The sequence below is a fragment of the Pinus tabuliformis genome, chromosome 9 (genome assembly GCF_031772625.1).
Source record: "Pinus tabuliformis cultivar Carrire ecotype Pingquan chromosome 9, CPIR1, whole genome shotgun sequence".
In the NCBI taxonomy this organism is placed as follows: Eukaryota; Viridiplantae; Streptophyta; class Pinopsida; order Pinales; family Pinaceae; genus Pinus; species Pinus tabuliformis.
Genome location: NC_142307.1, coordinates 799,042,347 through 799,066,449, shown reverse-complemented (window position 1 = coordinate 799,066,449; position 24,103 = coordinate 799,042,347).

Here is a 24,103-nt window from a genome sequence, read left to right as displayed (position 1 = left end):
GATAGATGATTAACTAATCTTACCGATTCAGAAATTTTAAATGAATCCAAGTCCATGTTAAATCAACAATTTAGCAGTGCAATTTATATATTAAGGAAAAATCTTTTTCGTGGTCATATTTTTCCATTGAATTGATTAACCAATCTTACGGATTGAGAAATTTTAAAGGAATCTAAGTCCATGTTAAATTAACAATTTAGAAGTGCAATTTATATATTTAAAAAAAAAAATTCGTGGGCATATTTTTCCATTGAATTTCAGTAGATTGTTTTTTGCAATTATAAATTTATGTGATTGGCACAATGTAAGTGTTCTAATAAATTTTCATGTAATGTAAATGTTCTAATAAATTTTCATGTAATTATAATATTGAGTTATCTAATCTACATGTAATTATAATATTGAGTTATCTAATCTACACAATGTGAGTAGTTTAATTTTTTTTTTAAGAAATGAAAACTTAAGTTAGTTAGCTTGGTCTTACAGGATGACCATTTTATTGGGATGACAAAAATTCAGTGATTTTCTTGTGAGAGTTCATGGATTTTTTTCAATAAATTCGATCATGGGAGTGTTTGATGGTGGAAATGGATTCAAGAGCATCAAAAACACATTGGCAACCTAAAGTTCTAAATGTTAACATCTAAAAAAATTCAGATTTCATCAAAATCGTGGTAGATTTTCCATCTTAAAATCATTACCTCCTTACACTACTCTCACTTAATATAAAATTATTATATTATATCTTTAAAAACAATAATAATTAAAAAAAATAAAAATAAAAAAATTTAAGAGTCATTGTCTAAACATTATACATTTTGGAGCTTTTCGCAAGAATCTAACATTTTTCTTGTTGAAATCAAGGTTTTTGTTGTTTAAAATGAGCTTTTGACTACATATATGCATTCAGTGCCATGGAAAACCTATGGGGCACTCGTATTGTGGAGATTTCACAACCTAAACTTGTGATTCCAACAAATCCCTAACAAACTCTAGGTAAATGAGACTGAAAAATAGGCCACGAAACCCTCCAAAACATGTTTTTTATATAGTTTACATTAAAAAAATGAAAAAATGCTAATTTCAAAATATTATGATTTATATATATATATATATATATATATAGTAAGCTTGGCACGATTACACCCCGATCAGGGTGGGGAATTGAACCGGTGACTACACATCAAGGAGTGTCTTAATAGAGCACCTGATCACCATCTATCCAAGACCCAATGAACAACATAAACATATTATTAAGTGTTAACTAAATTTTAAAAATTGTAATCATGGAAACGAGCCAACCTAAGTTTAAATTCCCCTTGTAGTGAGCCCGGTTTACAACATGGAGGAGAGGTCATAAACTCGAGATGTTTACTAGTGTTAGGTGGGTTGTTAGGTTCCTCTGTGATAAAAATTAATTAATTAATTAAAAAATATCCTACACATCTACCCAAATCCAGTCATCCCATGCATTATTGATATTTTCACATCTTCTCGATGGTTTTTGCTAACTTAGGGTTTTTCTCCTTCATTTGGAATTTACCAATACTATGACATAATGTATTGCATAATCTAAATTTTGGTTGATAGATCTTTTTGTATGTATCTGATTAAAAGACATTAGCTTTTGTTGTTAATATTTCCAATCTAACAAACCAAAACAAAAGGATTTTGTTAGGAAAATAGGGTGCGGAAGGAAGAGGGTGGGGGGCCGGGGGAGGTAAATCAATATTTTTAATTCACTTTAAATTTTCATTTCATATTATAACTTCTATACGCTAATCTTATTTATGCAACCAAAGTGTGTACATGACTTTAGTGAAGTAAAACAATATATACCCAATTTACTTATTTTTTATACTTTCCATATGATGTTTAACTTTATCATTGCATTATTAATTTCATCAGTCATTTAGTATGCAGTAAAGAGAAAATAAATCATAATATATACATAAAAACATATGAACACCGAGATTTTTAGTGGAAAACCAAAGTGGGAGAAAACCACCATTGGCATCGTCTTTGTGTTCTTCTTTTATTATAAAGAAAAACTTCATTACATCTTGTACTAGCACAAAATCTTACGAGTATGTAGACACCCACCTGCAGGTGGATACAACCTCCATTCATTCTCTAGCACCCATTGGAAAGGAGCTACAACTCACCTCGTTTACCAGCTCCTACCGAAAGGGAGCACTTACCCCCTCGACAAATTTACCATCTACCACTGGAAGGAAGCTCTAATTCCCTTACTAAAGGCTCCAATCCTTAGCACCTTGTGGCTCACATTTCAGAATGTTTCACACTGGATCCACTTGTTAATCAACCATCAAAACATGCAAACCACCTTTCATCATATTTTCACACTAAACCCACACCCAACATTATGCTCAATATCAAACTGAATAATGAATCTAAAATACAATAGTTGAACCAATTGAATAACTGTAACATCATCCCACTGAATGTTGAATCAATCACTATCTCAAAACAATGTGAAACCAAACCATAGCAAATATAAACCATCTCGATCAAGACATCATTGACAGACAACAACAAATATAACAAAACTCATCAACATTCATCATCAAACAACATTGAAAACCCTGACCAAATCTATCTCAAAATATATACATGATTGTTATTCAACATACCTGTGTATATATGCTCTTATAATGTGCAACACCAATGTACATATCTTAATATACTGAAAAATAAATCTCATAATATATACGCAACTCAACAAAAATAGATCCACGTATGTACGTGACTATCGAGAAGCAAACCAACATACAGATATTGAATTACTGAAATATACCTTCATTGCAAACACAAGTTACATTCCATAAACTTCACTATCAAAAATACAAACTTTTGAAAACTCATTCACATCACAATATTACTATAATCACATATCTATCATTATTATCTACTTAAACATTTGCAATAAGCAAACCAATCAAGCATATATATCAACATATCTTCATATATTTCAGATATGAGTCTTCTCCTTTCTTCTTGGTGCACCCCTATTCTATTTCATGTCACACATAAATAATGCATTACTTATGCACTCAACACCTTGATCTCCATCTCCTTATATAGTTTTTTCCTTAGTGAATACCTTAGGTAAATCCTTTGGTAATGGCGTTATTGTTGACGAGATAAATTAAACATTTATGCCCCAATTACTATGGGAAAATACCATGGTATCCATATTTCCATGGTTCATATTATGTACATGAATTTTTCTCACAAGACTTGTGTATGTATGTGACACTTCTTCACAGGAACCACATATACTTTTCAATCTTTACATTTTCCATCCATCTGTAACTAAACTTTCATTTCTCTATCCATATCCATTGTAACATATGTACCAATATTCTTGATAGTTGCATTAGTTCTATTACCATCATATTATTACCATATTGGCCTCAAGTACATCTTTTTCAAGTAGGTTTCCATCAAGGGCAACACATTAGCCATAATGTCAGCAATCTCCCTGTTTGGACTTGATGGCAACTGCCTGCAAAACACATATGAAAACACCAAGTCTTCTCTCCAAACACATCTACAAACACCAAGTCTTCTCTCCCCCTTTGACATCAACGGAAAAGGGTTGAACTAGGCTGAATGAAGTACTTCCCTTGTAGTTCTCATTGTTGTAAGTCAGATTTGTTGATATTAACCATGAAATTTACATATTGACCATGCTCCCCTAAGCATATGTTAGACTTTCTGAGGATATGCAATAAAGTACAAGGATTTATGACTCAAACAAATATGACCTTTCCTATCACCACTGACTTTATGCTCCCATGATTACATCAATCACCCAACATATTGGATCTAAATTTGACATCAACATCCCAAAATAATGGGATTACATACATAGCATGACTTGATTCCAACAGGCCATATATGACTAAATTTTACAATGATTACAACATGGGTATTTTCATGTCCTTTACATCAAGAGACATACATGACATCCATAACCATAAATAGGACTCTTGACAATGAAGTATCTTTGTAGAGAAAACATGATAATCAACAACAACCATAATGATCCAGATGTGCATCTACAACATAATAATTTGGTAGTAGAAACATAAAATAATAGCATGAGCATCATCATCGCAAATAAGTAATATATCATCAAGTAGATAAGACCATGTAGCATCAATCTTTTCAACATCGTCAATCACGTGACCAAATATGCAATGCTTCCAAGCATCATCAAGCAACTGTTGCAGAAGCACAAGATTTTGCAATAGAGCTTTATCAATAACTTATCCCTTTGACCTCATGTCATCAAGGTCAACATGATCTCTCCACATCTAGGAAGAGCCACAATCCTCAATCAATCTCTTGAACCATAACATCATAGGTAACATATACATGCATCAATATATTTGAAAAAAATGAATACTTCTAGCATCAAAAATAAATAAATGGTTAACAACATCATCAAACAACATCTTTAGCATTCATATCTTGAAGCTTTAGCAAGGATAGGACACCATTAACAACTTTACCAAATGCAACTCAAGCAACATATATACATCATTCATAACTTCACGACATGCAATCCATGCATCATTGATAACTCATAACATAATGACAACAACATATATATCTTTAGCCATACATCCAGTTTACCAACAATGATATGTGCTCATAATCATAGTCAACCTAATGAAAGAAGGAGTACTCAATAAATCATAATGCCAACAATGAACTATTAGAAGCATAGAATATTCTCCCCCTGAACCTGTGTCAACTCTTCACCATCAATTCTAATATTATATCTATCTTAGCAATTGACAAATGCACGAAAGAACCATTTCAACAACAACAATATAAGACTTTGCAACAACTCATAAACTCATCATGAACCAACATCACTACTAAGAAACATATGAGCGTTATTACAGTTTGCAATAAATCAATTATCAGAATCAGAAACGTGTACAGAATATAAAATGTTGATTTTTCATCATCACAACTCCCCTTGAACATGACATGTATGTTTCTGTTCGTTGTTACTTCATCATATACAATGTCAGTAATATAAACATAACCAAAAGAATATCAAAACACCATTGGGAATCATCAAGATAGAAATGCATAGCTCCCTGTGAGATCATATACCACTGATCATGTGGACCTGATGATCATCACCTGTTTTCCATGAGGATATATACTTGTCATTTACTTCTGCAGTCTCTGTTAGAAGAATGCATTAAGACAAAAAAATTGCAGTGGAGACCATATTATTTTACTCTGAATCTGAAGAAGAGGAGTTGTACCTCTTATTTATGCCTGAATTCTTCTTTACTAGCACATATAATTTGTCTTCATTTCTGAATCCTCTTGCTATAACCTTTCTAGTGTCTTCTTCTACAACTTTGCATTTAGTTGATGTAAACACAATTATATGTCATTTATCAGCTACTTGACCTACGCTTGGAATATTTTGCTTTAGACCTTGAGCTAATAATGTATCAGCAGCTTTTGTATACTTGTCAAGTTTGGCTCTACCTTTTCCTAGAACCTTTGTTGGAGCATTATTTCCAAGAATAATTTTACCATCTTTTCTTTTCTTGAGATATTCAAACTTTTTCTTATCTCCAGACACATGTTGAGAACATTCATTATCTATGAACCACTCATCTTCATATTCAAATGAACATAGAGCAAGGACACATTTAACTTGTTCTTCGTCCTTTTGATTAATATGAGAAGTGTTGGTGGATCCATCTTTCTTGTGTCTTTTGGTAACAATATTCTTGTATGGTTTCTTGCGTTAGAGAAAATCAAATTTTTGTTTATGTGAATCCATTGACTTGTTCTCGCATTCTTTTTCTACACACCCAAACTTGTTACAAGTATAACATCTTATATGACTAGACAAGGGAGAAAAGGAATCGTAACATTCTTGTTTCATATCCCTCCTATTACAAATAATGGCTTTGTGACCAAACATGTTGCAAGAAAAAATGTATCCCTTAAAGAAACATGAGTACTTGGGAGCTAATGATATTCTTGTGAATCTACTTCTGCAATTGGATGCAAAGTGTCCAAAGTTATGACAAATAAAACATTCAAGGCCATTGATTAGAGGAGAGAATCGATTAATGTTTCTATTATTGGGAGCAAGTGATGTCCTTTGAAAATTCATTTTCCTTGGATGTTGATCTAGTTGACTTCTTATCTCTTTATTAGGTCTTTCAGAGTTTGTTTGGTTAGCTTGTCAGCCTGATTCTCCTTTTACATTTTCATGAAAACCAAGACCAAATTTAATGGAGGGAAACCTTTGACTACTAGGAGTGTTATCCAAAATCTTAGTACTATCTTGAAATCTCAAATGTTTATCCTTTTCTTCTAATTCACCTTTTAGAATGTGTACCTCAGCCTCCAATCTTTGATACTTTTTTTCCTTTTCAAAATATTGCTTCCTCATTCCTTCATCCAATTTCTTTCTTAAATAAATAATATCTTCCTTCATCCCATTCTCTTGTTCTTCAAATAATTGAAGTAGCTCTTCATTTCATTTGTTTGACTTTTCAAGATCTTGCCTTATAGAGATGATCTCAGCTTCAAGTCCTTCATAATATTGATTAGATTTTGTTGCAATATTTATCGATTTATCCTGATCCCTGTTCTCATATGTCTGCAACTTATTCTTAAGATTGTTAATCCTTTTCAAAGAAAAAACAAGTTTTCTTCTAAGATTAAGAGATTTCTCTAACTTATCTTCTTCTGAATCAGTAACTCCATATGACATATCATACTCATCTTTTGACACCATTATTTTCTTTAGAAACAAGATTACCTATTGGTTCTCCTGATGAACAACCTTCTTATGTTTTTCCTTCTTGGATTGATTGTATATTATCCCATAATTCCTTTGCAGTTGCATAATGTGTAACCTTTCCTAATGCTGAATCAAGCATGTTACCAATGATTTCATTTAATGTCACATTATTCTTTTGCAATTATTCGTGTGATGGAAGAGTTTTAGTGAAACCACTACATACTAAATTCCAAACATTAGATCCAAGGTTCATTAAAATTCCATTCATGATATTTAATATCACTAAAGAATAAACATACCTTTATTGTCCATTTATGTTTTCTATTTAGAATGATTACTTTCACTTCTACCCATGAGAGCAATTTCAGTTGATTCACTGTCATAGTCACTATCATTATTATATAGACAGGGAAATGGACCACAATTAGAACAAGAATCAGTACCTGATAATTCTTTGTTACTATATTCTTCATTCTTGATCAATAGAAAGAGGGGTGTTACAGTAGTTGAATATTTGTTGACATCTATAACCAACACTATATATGATATATCACTTTCACTGCCACAATTTTCTTGAACTGACTTCTTCCTTTGGGCTAACTTCTTCTTTTTGTTCTTTCACATTGTCCCTGATCACTCTCAAGCGGTTAATCTTTTGTTGAAGCAACTTGCTCTAAAACCAATTGTTAGGAAAAATACTAGGGGGGTGAATGACTATTTTTAATTCACTTTAGCTTTTAGTTTCGTATTTTGAATTCTTTAAGTTATTGTTTTGTATGCAACCAACGTGTGTACGTGACTTTAGTGAAGGAAAATAGCATATATCTAGCTTACTTATTTTTCATAATTTCCATTAGTGAGTTAATTTAACCATTGCATTATTAATTCAGTAACCATCGAGTATGTGGTAAAAATCACGTCACATCAATAACAGACATAGAACACCAGGATTTTAGGTGGAAACCTAATGTGGGAGAAAACCATTGTTGTCATCATTCATGTTTTATTTCTTATTATATAAAGGAAAACTTCATTACATCAGGTATTGGTGAAAAATCTTACTATCACGAAGGCACCCACTTACAGGAGGCTACAATGTCCACTCATTCTCTAGCACCCACTAGAAGGGAGCTACAAACCTATAGGAAGGGTGCTCCTACCCTCTCACTGAAGGTTGTAACCCTCACCACCTTGTGGACCACGTTTTGGAATGTTTCTCACTGGATCCATCTATCAAACAATCATCAAACAACTTGTAGGCTACCTTTCATCATATTTTCACACTGGACCCACACCCAACATTATGCTCAATACCAAACTGAATATTGAATCTGAAATACAATCACTGAACCAATTGAATTGTTGTAACATCATCCCACTGAATAGTGAATCAACCACTACAGCTAGATCATATCAATGCACATCCAAACCTTAGTAGATATAAACCATCTATATCAAGACATCATTGACAAGTAGCAGCAAATATAACATAATTCAACAACAATGATTATCAAACATCACTACAAACCCTCACCAGATCTATCTCATAATATATATATTAATGTTATTCGGTTGATCCGGATTGGATCATTCAATTATTTTTTATCCATATCGATGCATTCAAAGTGGAAAAAGTGGAGGAATCATCTCATGGGACTGCTTTTACCAGCGGGACCCAGTTTGGCGAAACAGGGTCTGAAACCTACAGGAAGTGTTTTGAGGCATCAAACGACTCTTTTTGAAGGCAAAAACTTTTCTATTTAAAGCAACATTGTTTCAGGTCATTCTACACACAAATATGTTTCCAATGGTACAAGAAGTGTGTCAATCAGAGTCAGTGTGCAAAAGTTATGCCACTCAGAAGTTGACCATCCTGTTTTCACACCTATAGTTCGAGAGGATGCCAAGTCAACCCCCATTATTCATGGAAAAGGAGATAGCCACATTATTATGATGTAAAATACTCTAGAAGAGTCTATATTGTAACTCTAGTTAAGAGTTGATGTAGTCAAAATTAACCACTAGTAGACTAACGAGTTATGTTATAACCGAGCCACTAGGAGAAAGAGGTATTCCATTCTTTCAAGAGAATTTTGTTCCATAGCTGAGCGAAGATAGCCAGGAGAGATAGGAGGTGGAGAACAAAGTGAGTATCTGTGCACTGTAGCAGTCCATGGGCCATGAGAATTACTTCTTTGTACCTGCAATGATATTTCTAGACATAGAAAGAGAGTGAAGCAACCTCACCTTCCAGCTAGGTTTTCTCCTGAAAGAGTTTTCGAGAGAGCATATCTTGTCTCTTATGTGTGTCTATGAGCTTATTTTATCGTTATCTAATTTTTTGCATAATTTTCATTCGCATGCATGCACTAATTACATTTAAATCTATATATCTTAAAGTTTAATAATATTGTAATAGTGTAGAATCTTAGATTTTGAATATCATATTATCAGATCTGTTGTGACGAATTTTCCAGTGGAATATCTACGGTAGTTTACAGATCATTTGGTATCAAAGAAGGTTTATTTGTGTATTTTTTGGAGATTGCAGGATTCTAGATCGATAGGGCCGAAAATCCTAAACCTTAATCATGGCTGACAAATTTGTAAATGAACTTCGTGATCCTACAGAGGTGACGTTTACGCGGTTGGAACAAGAAGTGACAGATATCAACCGTAATGTAAGCCTCCTCGTGGTCGCCTTGAATAGAAAGATGGGGATATTTGGAGAATATGGGGGTTTGAATGCAGAGAACAAATCAAAATGGGGATTAGAATATCGGGGAGAAACGGAAAACCAGTGGAAGAAATGATCTGAAAAAGATCAACCTAGTTCGAGTGTCGTGAACCAATCACAGTCCCTATTTAACATGGAAGAAAAATTCAATATCAAGTCGTACCACAACGAGATCCATGCTCTGAAGATAAACCAATGGTTGCAATAATTGGAATTTTATTTGAATTTCCATCAGATCGAGGAAGGGAAAAATATATCATTCGTGTGACTGAAATTAGAGGGTCATGCATTGACTTGGTGAGAGAGCCACATAGAAACCTTGAGGTTGGAAGGAGAACCTCCAGTGACTAAGTGGTAGGATTTAAAAACCCTCATTAAGTCACAATTTTATCCCATTGGGTACGTGGAGGACTAATGGATCCTATGGCATTACTTCAGGTAAAAGTCGGGCCAAAGCATGTAGGAGTACACCACAAAATTCAGGAAGATGGCTATAATGTTTGGTATCTCTCCAAAGAACCGTGATGTAATCCTCAAGTATTTGGGGGGTATGCACTACCATATACATGAGCAAGTGATTTTTTTCAAGCCTAAATTAGTGGACGCGGTTTGTGTACAAGCACAGTACCTGGAGAATATAGGCCTAGAGAGAGTGCAATCAAGTGGATCGAAGCATAAGAAGTAACTAGAAGCTTCCAAGGAGAGGAAGAATAATAAAAATGGGGGAAAATATAAGAAGACGATAGCCATAGGACACTAGTGCAAAGATCCTAACAACCACTGGAATCACTGGAACATCGATGATTTGAGTAAACAAGTTGAAAGAAACTCAAATGTGGATGAGAATATTGTGTGTATGTTAGTATAGAAGGAGATGAATTTGAGTAACCTTCAACAATAGGAAGAGAAAGAAATGACCAAACTCTTCCATATAAAGATACAGGTCAAGAAGACGAATATTGATGCTCTATTTGACTCAAGATCGTAGTTGAATCTCACTGCAGCAGAGTTGATCAAGAATTTGAGGTTAGAAGTTCGTGATCATCCAAAACCATATCCATTGGGATGGGTAAATAAGGATGCTGAGTTGAAGGTAACAAAACAATGTAAAATTAGATTTGCTATCAGTGTCAATTTTATTGATGAAGTAGACCTAGATGTGGTTCCCCTTGATGTATGTGGAGTCGTGCTTGGGAGTCCATACATGTACATGTGTGATGCAATATTCATGATGAGAGAAGATTAGTATCGACCCGTAAAGGATGGAAAATCGTTCATAATCAACGCACACAAAGGAAAGTTGAAAAATCTCACTGGAAAGTTCCAACCAAGCCAAGAAATTGATTAGTTCCAACAAGAAGTATGTTTTATTGGTTTTAAGAAAAAGTGAGTCTGAAGGGGAGTCAATAACATGCAAAGAATCCTTGGAGGGGTGTACTAAGAAACATAAACAAGAATTGGAAGAGTTTTTAGATGCATACAAGTATGTGTTTCGAGAGCCTAAAGGGTTACCAACTAAGATAGAAGTAGAGCAGGAGATCCAGTTATTGCCAGACTCCTCATTGCCAAATATTGGGTTGTATAGAAAGTATGTTATAGAAGTAAGTGAGGTGAAGAAACAACTGTAGCAACTGCTGGAACAGGGTTTCATTCAACCGAGTACATCACCATGTGAGTCACCCTTCATCATTGTGCCAAAGAACGATGGGACTTCACAGATGTGTATAGATTATAGGGAATTGAAAAAAACCATGCTCAAGAACAGATACCCCCTACCAAGGATAGATGATATGCTAGATCAGTTGCAGCAATAAAATTACTTAACTAAGTTGGACCTGAAGTCTAGATATCACTAGGTTCAATTCAAAGAAGAAGATGCATGGAAGATTGCCTTCAAAATTAGGAAAGGTTTTTATGAGTGGTTATTCATTCATTTGTTATTGTCTATTTGGGTGATATACTGGTATATAGTGCTACATGGGAGAAGCATATGTCACATTTGATGTAGGCGCTCGAAACATTGAATAAGCACCAGTTGCTATAAAATCTCAAGAAGTGCAAGTTTGCGCAACAATTTTTGGTGTATCTGGGGTATGTGATCAGTGCAGGAGAACTGAAGACAGATCCTTTCAAGATGGAGGTCATCATGAAATGGTTTGTGCCTACTAATTTTTATGAGGTTAGGAGTTTCATTGGGGCAACACAGTACATGAGGAAGTTCATAGCCTCATTTTTAGAGGTAATAGCACCAATCCACATCATAACAGTAAGTGGCAAGAGTTTCCAGTGGGGAAATGGTCACAAAGGGCTTTCGAAGAGCTAAAGAAGAATATCATTCAAGCACCAATTCTGGAATTACCAAACTTGCATTGACCCTTTGAAGTTGAGACAAATGCAATTGGGTATGCTATGGGAGTTGTCTTGATGCAGGGAGGAAGGTATGTAAGCTACCATTATGAAGTATTTCATGGGGTAGTCCTTAACTACCCTACCTATGACAAGGAGTTCTATGCGATGGTGCAAGGTATGAAGAAGTGGAAGCACTATGTGATGGGAAAGGAGACAGTAATGCACACATATCACTAGTTGTTACAATACTTTCAAGCCCAGAGTTAGCTACAACAGACCAGGCATTACAAGTGGATGGGGTTTTTACATCAGTTTCATTTGGTGATCAAGTATAAGAAGGGAAGCACAAAAAAGTTGTTCGACATGATTTGAAAGCCACCCACATCAAAGATCACAACTTTGGGTACTCTTATGCACATGGAGCCACTCACCCATGATGCATACAGAGAGACATATTTAGAGGAAGATGACTTCAAGGAGGTGTATCAATAGTTGCAGAGTTATAGTCATGTGCACAATGGCGATAGCACGGTTGAATACCATCTCTAGGATGGGTTATTATATAGGTTGGATAAGCTATGTCTTCCTAAAGGTGATAAATTGCAGCTGATCAGAGAGGCAAACACCTCCAAGGTTGGAGGGCACTTTGGTGTAGGGAAGATCTTGGATGGCTTGCATAGGTATTTGCATTGGCCCAAGATGTAAGAGCAGGTAGCTAGGTTCATAATAGGATGCATGCTTTGTTATACCAACAAGTCTAACAATAGGAAATAGGGTCTATATCATCCCTTACCTATACCTACTCATCCTTGGGAAAACATTTCCATGGACTTTATGGGAGTTTTACCAACAACCAGGAATAGACATGACTACCTATTCATGGTATATGACAAGTTTAGCAATGTGTGTGTTCTGATGCCGTGTAAAAAGACTATTAGTGGGAAAGAAGTAGAAAATTTGTTCTTTGGAGAAGTCTTGGTGCACTTTGGGATACCAGGGACCATCATTTCAGACAGGTATACAAGATTTCTCAGTGCATTTTGGACTACATTGTGGCAGAAGATGGACACAAAGTTGAAGAGATCTATGACATTCCATCCATAGAAAAATGGGTAGACATAAGTATTCAATAGGACTTTGGTGCAACTTTTGAGGGGATACAACCAGAAGCATCTAAATACATGGGATGAAAATCTACTATATATAAAACATTCTTACAACGGAGTAGTCCACACTTCTACATGAAAGTCTCCATTTGAGACTTGTTATGGATATTTTCCACCTTCACCGTTGGATATTACATATCGGCAACAAGGAGGAGTGAGGGAAGATCTTATAGGAGATGCTTTGAGGGATGAACAATTTATAGAGAAGATCAAGCAGATCCATCTGTATGTATAAGAAACATTGAAGAAATCATAGGAGAATTATAAGGCCAGACATGATCAACATAGAATAGAGAATTCATTCAAGTTGGGAGACAGAGTATCATTACATTTGAACAAGGAGAGGTTGCAAGGGTCTAGTATGAAAATCAAGGCTCTGAGGTATGGTCCCTTTAGGATACTAGAAAAGGTGGGTAATAATGTTTATCGATTCAATTTACCACCATATATGCGTATTTACTCAGTCGTGAATGTAGAGAATTTGAAACGTTATGAGCCTTGCAGGCTAGATCAGGAAGAGGAACAGGTCCTATCTTATGTGGACTATTTGGCACCTGATGCTCAGGAAGAGTTGACAAAAGATACATTTTTGTAGAAGAGATCTAGAACTACAAGATAGGGGTAGCATGACCTTTGGAAGATTGGATTGAAGGGACAAATTCCAGGCAACACTAAATGGTACACTAGAGAGAAGCGGGAGGAAATATTCCCTCACCTCATTTAGTAGAAGCTTTTGGGGACCAAAAGCCTCCAAAAATGGGGAGGTGTGATCCGTGCTGGATCATTATATTATTTTTCATCCATCTCGATGGATTTGGAGTGGAAAAAGTGGAGGAGTGATCTAATGGAACCGTTTTTACTGACTGGACCCAGTTTGGCGAAACAGAGTTTGAAACATTCTAGAATCATTTTTAGGCATCAAATGATGTTTTCTTGGTGTAAAACCTTATTTCTTTGGCAATGCGTCATTTCATGCCATTCTGCACACAAAGATCTTTCCAATGACGTAAGAAGTGCATCAAACAGGGCTTATCTGCAAAAGTTATTTCACTCAGAAGTTGACCTTCCTATTTTCACACCTATAGTTTTGGAGGATGCTGCATTAGCCCTCATTATTCATGGAAAAGGGGCTAGCCACCTGATTTGATGTAAAAGGATCTAGAAGAGTCTATATTGTAACTCTAGTTAAGAGTTGATGTAGTCAAAATTAGCCACTAGTAGGCTAGCGGGCTATGTTATAATTGAGCCACTAGGAGGAAGATGCATTCCATTCTTTTGAGAGCATTTTGTTTCATAGTTGAGCAAAGATAACCAAGAGAGATAGGAGGTAGAGCACATAGAGAGGATTTGTGCACTGCAGCAGCCCACAGACCACATTAATTACTTCTTTGTATCTGCAGCCATATTTCCAGATAAAGAAAGAGAGTGAATCAACCTCACCTTTTAGTTGGGTTTTCTTGTGAAACGGTTTCCCAGAGAGCATATCTTGTGTTTTATGTGTGTGTGTGAGCTTATTTTATCATTCTCTACTTTTTTGCATAATTTCCATTTGCATGCATGCACTAATTACAGTTAAATATAAAGATCTTAAAGTTTAATAAATCTGTAATAGTGTAGAATCTCATATTTTTAATATAATATTGTCAATTTTGTTGTGATGAATTGCCTAGTGGAATATCCATGGCAGTTTAAAAATCATTAGCAGAAATGTGTATATATGCTCTTATAATGTGCAACACCTGCTTACATATCTCAACATACTGAAAAATAAATCTCAAAATATATACGTGACTCAACATAAACAGATCTGCATAGGTACATGACTATCCAGAAGCAAACCAACATACATATCTTAAATTACTGAATCACACCTTTGGTGCAAAAGCAACTCACATTTCGCATACTTCATTGTCAAAACTACAGATTTCTGAAAACACATTCGAATCACAACATCATTATAACCAGAGATCTTGCATTGTTAGCTACTTAAAGATTTGCAATAAGCACATCAAACAAGCATCATGTCTTTAGATCCTTCAGATCTGAGCCATCTTCTTGCTCATTGGTGCACACATGTTCCAAATCAAATCACACATTAACAAACCACTTCACTTGCATGCTCAACACCTTAATCTCCATCTCCTTATATATCTTTTTCCTTAGCCAATACCTTAGGCAAATCCTTTGGTAATGTCGTTAGTATTTGTTGACGAGACCAATTAAATGTTGTTGCCCTAGTTATTATGGGAAAGTACCATGGTAATGACCCCTGGTATCCAGATTTCCATGGTTCAGATTATGTACAAGACTTTTTCTCACAAAATTTGTGTATATATGTGACACTTCTTCATAGGAACCAAGTATACTTTTCAATCTTTACATTTGTCATCCATTTGTAATTGAATTTGCATTTCTCTATCCATATCCATTGTAACATCTATACAAATATTCCTGATCATTACATTAGTTCCATGGCCATCATATTACTATCATGTTGATATCAAGTACATTTTTGTCAACCAGATTGCCATAAAAAAAACACATTAGACATAATGCCAACAATTTTGATACCATGTAATTTGATATCAATATAATAACGAGAAATTATTTTAAAAAATATAAAAAAAAATTATTATATTTATCTATATTTTTTAAATTAGATAAATTTAAATTTAAATTAATTGTATTTAAATTTATAATTAATAATACAAAGAAAGAAGATGATGTTTTTAACACAGGAGTCCAAAGTTTAACATGTTTGAGTAAAAATCTAAACAAAGGTTAAAATTACATGTATTGGTTACTGTAGTTCTACCTTTCAAATATAACAAAAAATAATATTTTGGAAGACCGTAAATCCATTATATAATTTTAATAATGAAAAACTACATTTTCATAAAAAAATTAAATACCAGATAAGTCCAAAAAATTATAATATTGAAAATGGTTGAAAGGGAACATTGTGAGTTTGTCTTGTGATTGTGCGGAATTTACTATCAATTGGAAAGAATTAAAAATGTATTTTCTTAAAGCTAAGAGCATTTTCGTATTGCTGGATTGCCACCATGTGAGTTGTTTGGACGTCGCTATACACATCAGACTCTGCTCCGTCACTAATAATACCGAAACATTGTTATTTCTTCGAATTGTCAACTCTCTTTGAAGTTCACTGGTCCTTTCGAACAGTGCGTGGGTAGAATGTCAAATATGAAGTACCTTGTATTGATAAATTTAGGTCGACTATATATTTATTAAGTTATTGGGAGAGGTTTCCGTTTAAATTACCTTATCATTTATTTATCGAGGCGTTATCATTTATTTATCGAGGTGTTTTGAATCAATAAATGGAGTTTATCGTTAAGACAAGTTATTGTTTTTGCTCATTAATTTTTATTTTATTCTTATGATCATACTTGAAATAGAAATATATTGACATATTTTCCTCTTTTCTCACATTATTAAATAAAATTTCAAATATTAATTAACTTGTATTTTTAAATTAATATTTATATTTTAACATTTACTTAATTTAATTATAAATTCATATTTATCTTTTTACATTTTTCTAATTTAATTATATATTTATTATCTGATTTGTTTCTAACTACTCTAAAAAAACTTTCATTAGAAAGAGTTCAATCTTCACTAAAGGCTGGCACATCCTTTGTACTAAAAAAAATCACCCCTAACAACTTGCACAACATCGATTCAACCGTTGCCCTTGCAAAACCTGGGGCAGACTATGGTGAGCACTAACTATACTGCCGATATTGTTATGGTGTTCCCAATTGTTGGATATTTTTAAATGGAGAAATACCAAAACCAGATAAAAATAAAATTCACCACAGAGACAATGCTCTGTTTACTCTGTCCAGGATCTTTTGCAGACAACCTCTTAAAAAACAAACTCACTCAGAACACAGCATTACATAGTCACAACACATTTCTATTAATTTAAAACTGAAACTCTGTTACATATTTCTTCCTCTGTGCAAAAAGGGAATCCAAAAACACTCTGTTGCAGTCACAGATTTTCCACTTCTGTGGATATTACATAAACAGCTTCAAAAACATTCCTGTGTTTTTCATTTTCAGACAAACACTACAGCACTGCTGTGCATAAAAAAAATCACTCACGCTCGTGCGTAGCCACTCCACACACAACATAAAGAAAACTTTAGGACGCAGGCATGCATTTACAACATATATAAAAACATATAAAAATGGGACGTGTGCCCATCACCATATTAAACATATGCCCATGACCATAATAAAGGCCGCCACCCAATTCTACGTAGGCACATTAAAAACCATTAACTTCATCACCTACGGCGGTCAACGCAAAAAGACATTCAATCCACGCAAAAATGTGATTTGACGTGGGCCCGTGCACCTTCGGGAAATCGACGGCAGAGATCGGGCGCCCTGATCACTTGGCTGATCCAACGAGGTTCGCACACCAACCTCGGGAAAACCAAACGGACTTTAGCGTCCGGGGAAAGCTGTTTCGGCGCTCATACATGGGACGCGTGGCGGAGTGTGAATGTGTTCGGAGCCTCTGCTACGGATACCGCCTTCTGCGAATGGTGGTGTGGGGAGAAACCACGGTTTTCCAAAACCGCTGTCCTGCGCTGTTGAAATTACAATTTAACACTCCCCTTTAATTTCAACTGCTGGGCATTAGGACATACCCAAACACTTCCTCTCGTAGAGGGATTCCTCAGTACTGCTGTTACAAAGATATCATCCTCACATAGAGGGATTCACCAACTTCTTCTGATGCAGTTCACAAACAAACAAAGTTGTCTTCCTCTTAATAGAGGGATTAACCTGAAACTGTGCTTAAGAGCACCTTCCTCATGACAGAGGGATTCACCATTACAATGTGCTAAAGAGCACCTTCCTCATGACAGAGGGATTCACCTGTTATAAAAAACATCTTCCTCTTAACAGAGGGATTTACCAAACTATGCTAAAGAGCATCTTCCTCTCAATAGAGGGATTCACCAAATGACTGCTTCAAATGCAGTTCCAAAACAAACAATCATTGCACTGCTGTGTGTGCAAACTCATTACAATGTTCTTTTATGCTGATGCATATTCTTGGCTGCACTGTTGTGCCATCTTCTTTACTGTGTCTACCCCACACTGCTGTGTCTTACACTTGCACTGCTTGTGCACTTTTCAAAGACAAAATACTCTGTCTTTTCTGGAACAATTACACTGTCCCAATTTACAAATTTACACTGCTGTGTGTAAACATTTCTTACACTCACTGCTGTTGCATATATTGCATTTCAATTCAATGAACAACACATTCATTACAGTTACATATACTGCTGTAAAAAAAAATTCTTTTACATGTGCTGTTGTCCATTACCTTTCATTTCTTCAACAAAACTTTAATGCTGCTGCATCTTTCTTGTTTGCATTGTTGTGTGCTTCTCCTTCTTCACGATGGGAAAACTTTTCTTCAAGCTGCTATTGTCCATACACTTGTTGTTGTGTTGCTGCTGCAATTTGCACTGCTGTGTGCACATACACTTGGCACTTCATTCTCCACGAAAAAAAATTAACACGGGCTGCTGCCTTTTCTTATGCACCCTTGCTTCACACAATCTTCAGCTTCATTCATTTTATTTTCACAACGCACTGCTGTGCAATCCCTTTCAATTTTCTGCTGCCTCACACATTCTCATTCATTCCATGTGCATTAAAACTATGCGCTGCCCCTGTTTTTCTTTATGCATTTCTATGCATATTGCATTATAAAAAAAAATTCAAACTGCTGTTTTATATTTTGTCTTCCCACTGCTGTGAGGGTTTCCTTGCCATGCATACTTTTCTTCTTGCGCTGCTGCTCTTCACATTTGAGTGCTGCCTCCTTTTCTTCTCTGCTCTTATGGCAGATTTAACTTCATATTTTTCCTTTATAAAAAGGTCTTCATCAAAAGGTGATTGTTAATACAGTTCAGCAAACAAAAAATTACAAGCTCCCCTTTAATGTATGCTTGTCTTCTTTTAGCAAGTTTTCTCAAAACAAACTTAGATCAGTTGCGTTTCTTAAGGGGCTTTCACACTGTATTTCTTTTCTTCTCCATACTTGTGTAAATTTCTTCTTTTGCATGGGTCTAGCTTGTGTAAGAGCCCATGTCAAGTTACAGTCACGTGCCATATGCCCAATGTTATGACACTTGAAACATTCTACATTTTTCATGAATAAGAATTCATGATTTCTTCTTGTGAAATTGTTTCTTGGAGGTTTTCGGGGACCACAACATTTATCTCCATGAAATGCTCTACAGTCTTTTGCCATATGACCAAAGTTTGAACAAACATAACAATAACCATAAAATGAACTTTGGTACCTGGGAGATGGAGGTTTTCTTGATGCACTTCTGAAGCCTTGCTGCCTTGAGATCCTTTGATGATGACCATTGCATCTTGCCTCTTTGCCATCAGCTACATTTCTTCTTGGAGCCGGTTTTCTGCTTGGAGCAGGATTTCTTCTATTGCAGCCTTCATTTTTCTCCTTGCCTTTGCTGGAACTAGGAGCATCACCCTCTCTTTCTGGCTTCTTCACATCTCCTTTGCTCAAAGCATCCTCATCCTTGTTTGAGGGTTCAACTACATAACCAAGTCCTGATTTATCAGATGGAGATCTGTGATAGCTGAGCATGTCATCCAAAGCTTGAGAGCTCTTCATGATCTTGTTCATCCCTTCAACCTTCTTCCTGAGGAGGACAATCTCTTCTTCTAGCTTTTCACATTCATTACTTTTCTTTGCTAGTTGTCCCTCAGTTTCTTCTTTGCTACGAGTAGCTTCAGCTGCTACTATTTTGAAGGAGATAATGTCAGTCTTCATTTTGGAGACTTCTTCATCATTTGCTTGACTGCTCTTCATTTTTTTTTCAGCTCCTTGTGCTTGCTTCCTGGCTTCTTGTAGTTCGGACTTAAGGGAGGAGACCTCTACCTTGTACTGTCCAATCTCTTCCATAAGTTTGTTCACTCTCTTGTGTCTTTGTTCAAGTTGACTTGTCAAGACATCTTCCTGCTTCTTTGCTTCATTCAGCTGATTTTTCATGGATATGACTTCTTCATGATGTTTCTTCTTGCATTGATCAAGCTCCTTCTTAAGCTTGGCAAGCTCTTCATCTCTTTCTCTTACTTGAAGCTTGATGAGGTCAAGCTTTTCATTCTCAGCTTCTATGATGGGTTCATAAGTTTCTTCTTGACTGATTTTCATGGTCAGTGCTCCCTTTGCATGAAGGTCATGCAGTCTGTCCCATATATCCTTTGCTGATGTATATTTTCCAAGATTCCTCTTCACTGAATCACGGAGTCCATCCAAGATGGTCTTTGCTGCTTGTGCATCATACTCCATGGATTCTTTATCCATCTTGCTATCCTCAATCACTGACTCCCAGACTTCAATCCCCTCAGACATTAGGAAAGCCCTCATCTTTATTTCCCATACATCAAAGTTTCCATCAAACTTTGGAGTTTCAAATAAAATGTATTCAAATAAATTGTCTTCTATTTTAATAGAGGAGGGAGATACATTTTTAACAGGCTTGGAGGCTTTCTTCTTTGACCTTGCCATTCTTAACTAGGCTTCAAATACTTGACTGTATTTTTTTTTAATCACTGACTGTTTCTATAACAGTAACACAAAGGAAAGCTTGAGGAATACCTTAATCCTTTTCGCTGAGGCTTCACACTGCTGGAGAGGTTTGACTGCTGCAACAACACCTTCCTTCAGCTTCTTTGAGTCTTCAAAGAGCCTGGACTAGCTCTGATACCACTGTTGGATATTTTTAAATGGAGAAATACCAAAACCAGATAAAAATAAAATTCACCACAGAGACAATGCTCTGTTTACTCTGTCCAGGATCTTTTGCAGACAACCTCTTAAAAAACAAACTCACTCAGAACACAGCATTACACAGTCATAACACATTTCTATTAATTTAAAACTGAAACTCTGTTACATATTTCTTCCTCTGTGCAAAGAGGGAATCCAAAAAAACTCTGTTGCAGTCACAGATTTTCCACTTCTGTGGATATTACATAAACAGCTTCAAAAACATTCCTGTGTTTTTCATTTTCAGACAAACACTACAGCACTGCTGTGCATAAAAAAAATCACTCACGCTCGTGCGTAGCCTCTCCACACACAACATAAAGAAAACTTTAGGACGCAGGCATGCATTTACAACACATATAAAAACATATAAAAATGGGACGTGTGCCCATCACCATATTAAACATATGCCCATGACCATAATAAAGGCCGCCACCCATTTCTACGTAGGCACATTAAAAACCATTAACTTCATCACCTACGGTGGTCAACGCAAAAAAACTAAAACTCTGTTACATATTTCTTCCTCTGTGCAAAGAGGGAATCCAAAAAAACTCTGTTGCAGTCACAGATTTTCCACTTCTGTGGATATTACATAAACAGCTTCAAAAACATTCCTGTGTTTTTCATTTTCAGACAAACACTACAGCACTGCTGTGCATAAAAAAAATCACTCACGCTCGTGCGCAGCCACTCCACACACAACATAAAGAAAACTTTAGGACGCAGGCATGCATTTACAACATATATAAAAACATATAAAAATGGGACGTGTGCCCATCACCATATTAAACATATGCCCATGACCATAATAAAGGCCGCCACCCAATTCTACGTAGGCACATTAAAAACCATTAACTTCATCACCTACGGCGGTCAACGCAAAAAGACATTCAATCCACGCAAAAATGTGATTTGATGTGGGCCCGTGCACCTTCGGGAAATCGACGGCAGAGATCGGGCGCCCTGATCACTTGGTTAATCCAACGAGGTTCGCACACCAACCTCGGGAAAACCAAACGGACTTTAGCGTCCGGGGAAAGCTGTTTCGGCGCTCGTACATGGGACGCGTGGCGGAGTGTGAATGTGTTCGGAGCCTCCGCTACGGATACCGCCTTCTGCGAATGGTGGTGCGGGGAGAAACCACGATTTTCCAAAACCGCTGTCCTGCGCTGTTGAAATTACAATTTAACACCAATACCATTCTCTCGGCACGTGCTTTGCAAGGTTGATAGGTAGGCATGTTTCGCTGAAATTGTGTGGTGTGTTGACGAAAACGGTGTAGCGAACTCGCCGAGATCCATGGAAATGTGAAATTCCATGTGAAATGTTACCTAGTAATGTCACTTAGTTTAGGAGTTGTCTATAATGCGACTTTTTGGAGATTCCGGTGACGGAATCTCGCGGAAGAAATTCAGATTAAATCATGATCTGTTGCAGTTAAAATGGTTTTTTAACTGCATATTTGGATTCAGCACCCTGAAAGACCCCTGGGACGCTTTGATTGTGCAGAAACTAGCTATCAAACTTGGGATTCCAATAAATTGCTGCCGGATTTTCACCGGAAAAATCCGCCAGAAAAACTTTATATGGGATAAAACATTCTTATTATTGTTTATTTACATGGTAGATTTGGGGAATATTTTAGAAGTGGATGGAAGTTAAAAAATTGATTTAATTCTCAATCTAATTTTGACATATTTTAAATATATAAAATTAGAATATATTTATTGTAAAATTATAAGTAATTCGCTCAAACATATTATTAAATGTGGTCGATATATGCTCATAGATGTCAATAGATGTGAGTTTCATATTTATAATAATATTATTATTAATAATAATAATAAATATATAAATCTTGATATTATTAACGGAAGATATTTTTAATATTATAAACCCAAGACATTATAAGCCCCAGAAATAATATTAAACATAAATGATTAATATTATAAAGTGAAGGGATTAATATTAAAAACCCAAACGATTAATATTTAGAACCCAAGAGATTAATATTATAAACCCTTGTGATTAATGTTATAAATGTAAGCGATTATTAATATTATAAACCCAAGGAATTTACAGTATAAACCCAATGGATTGTAAACCCAAGGGATTAAATAAAAAACCCAAGGGAATAATACTAAACCCAAGGTATATAAACCCTAAGATAAATATTATAAGCCATAAAACAAACATGGTTGACCATGGTTGATTTTCATAGTGAAACAATCTTTGTCACAATGTGATGTTGAAACATGGTTGACCACATAAACAATATCCTATGAGTAGAGTTCTTTTCCTATGTAAATATCATTAAAAATATGAAACATATCCCCTTACAATTGGAGTCTTTGATTAGATGTTGTAAATTCCCAGTCGAGTATTTCACTTGATCTTGGAAATGAACTTTAATTTCATCCCAATGTTAGTAACCAATAGTCTACTTAGGTGAATGAAATGAAGCTTGGGGGAAAAGTGCCTCGAATTCAGTCATTATGTCAAGGGCATGCAAACTCATTTCAAGCATATTTTCTCTCTATTTCAAGCTTGTGTAAAAATCAAACCACTCTCAAACATAGTTTTTGTCATGTTTCAATCTTGTGTAAAAATGAATCCATCCTCACCCTATCCTTTTTCTTTTTTTTAATCAACCTGATTTTGTGAGATGAGCCTTAGTTTTCTCATTTCATCGTCACCATATGCTTGGCCAATCATACACTTTCACTTGGTTGTTTTTTACCCTTAATGGGGAACAACTGCAATGAGTGGTTTTATTAGCCAACCTCCTAATCTCTTCATGCTTTGAATAGTTCCATCATGACCGGAACTAGTTGTTACCCTTTATACCACTCGTTCTTCTAGTAGGAGTCCTCTTTCAGCTCTTTTTAGACTCCCAAAATATGAAAAGATTGTCGAGCACTTGTCTTTTCGAACTTGTTAAAGTAAATGAAAAGACGTCTACTCAAGATAAGTTTAACCCTTTTCCATAATGAGATAAAATAACTATGAAAAGTGAATACCTGAGTCGAACATGACTAAGAGGTTCTCTTGAGTATCATTTTTTACCTTTTCAGACTTAAGGGACTCTTTACGAAAAGGAACATATGGAGTGTTTTCTTTTCACCTCCTTCTCAAACTCTCTGAACATGAAAAATATGTCG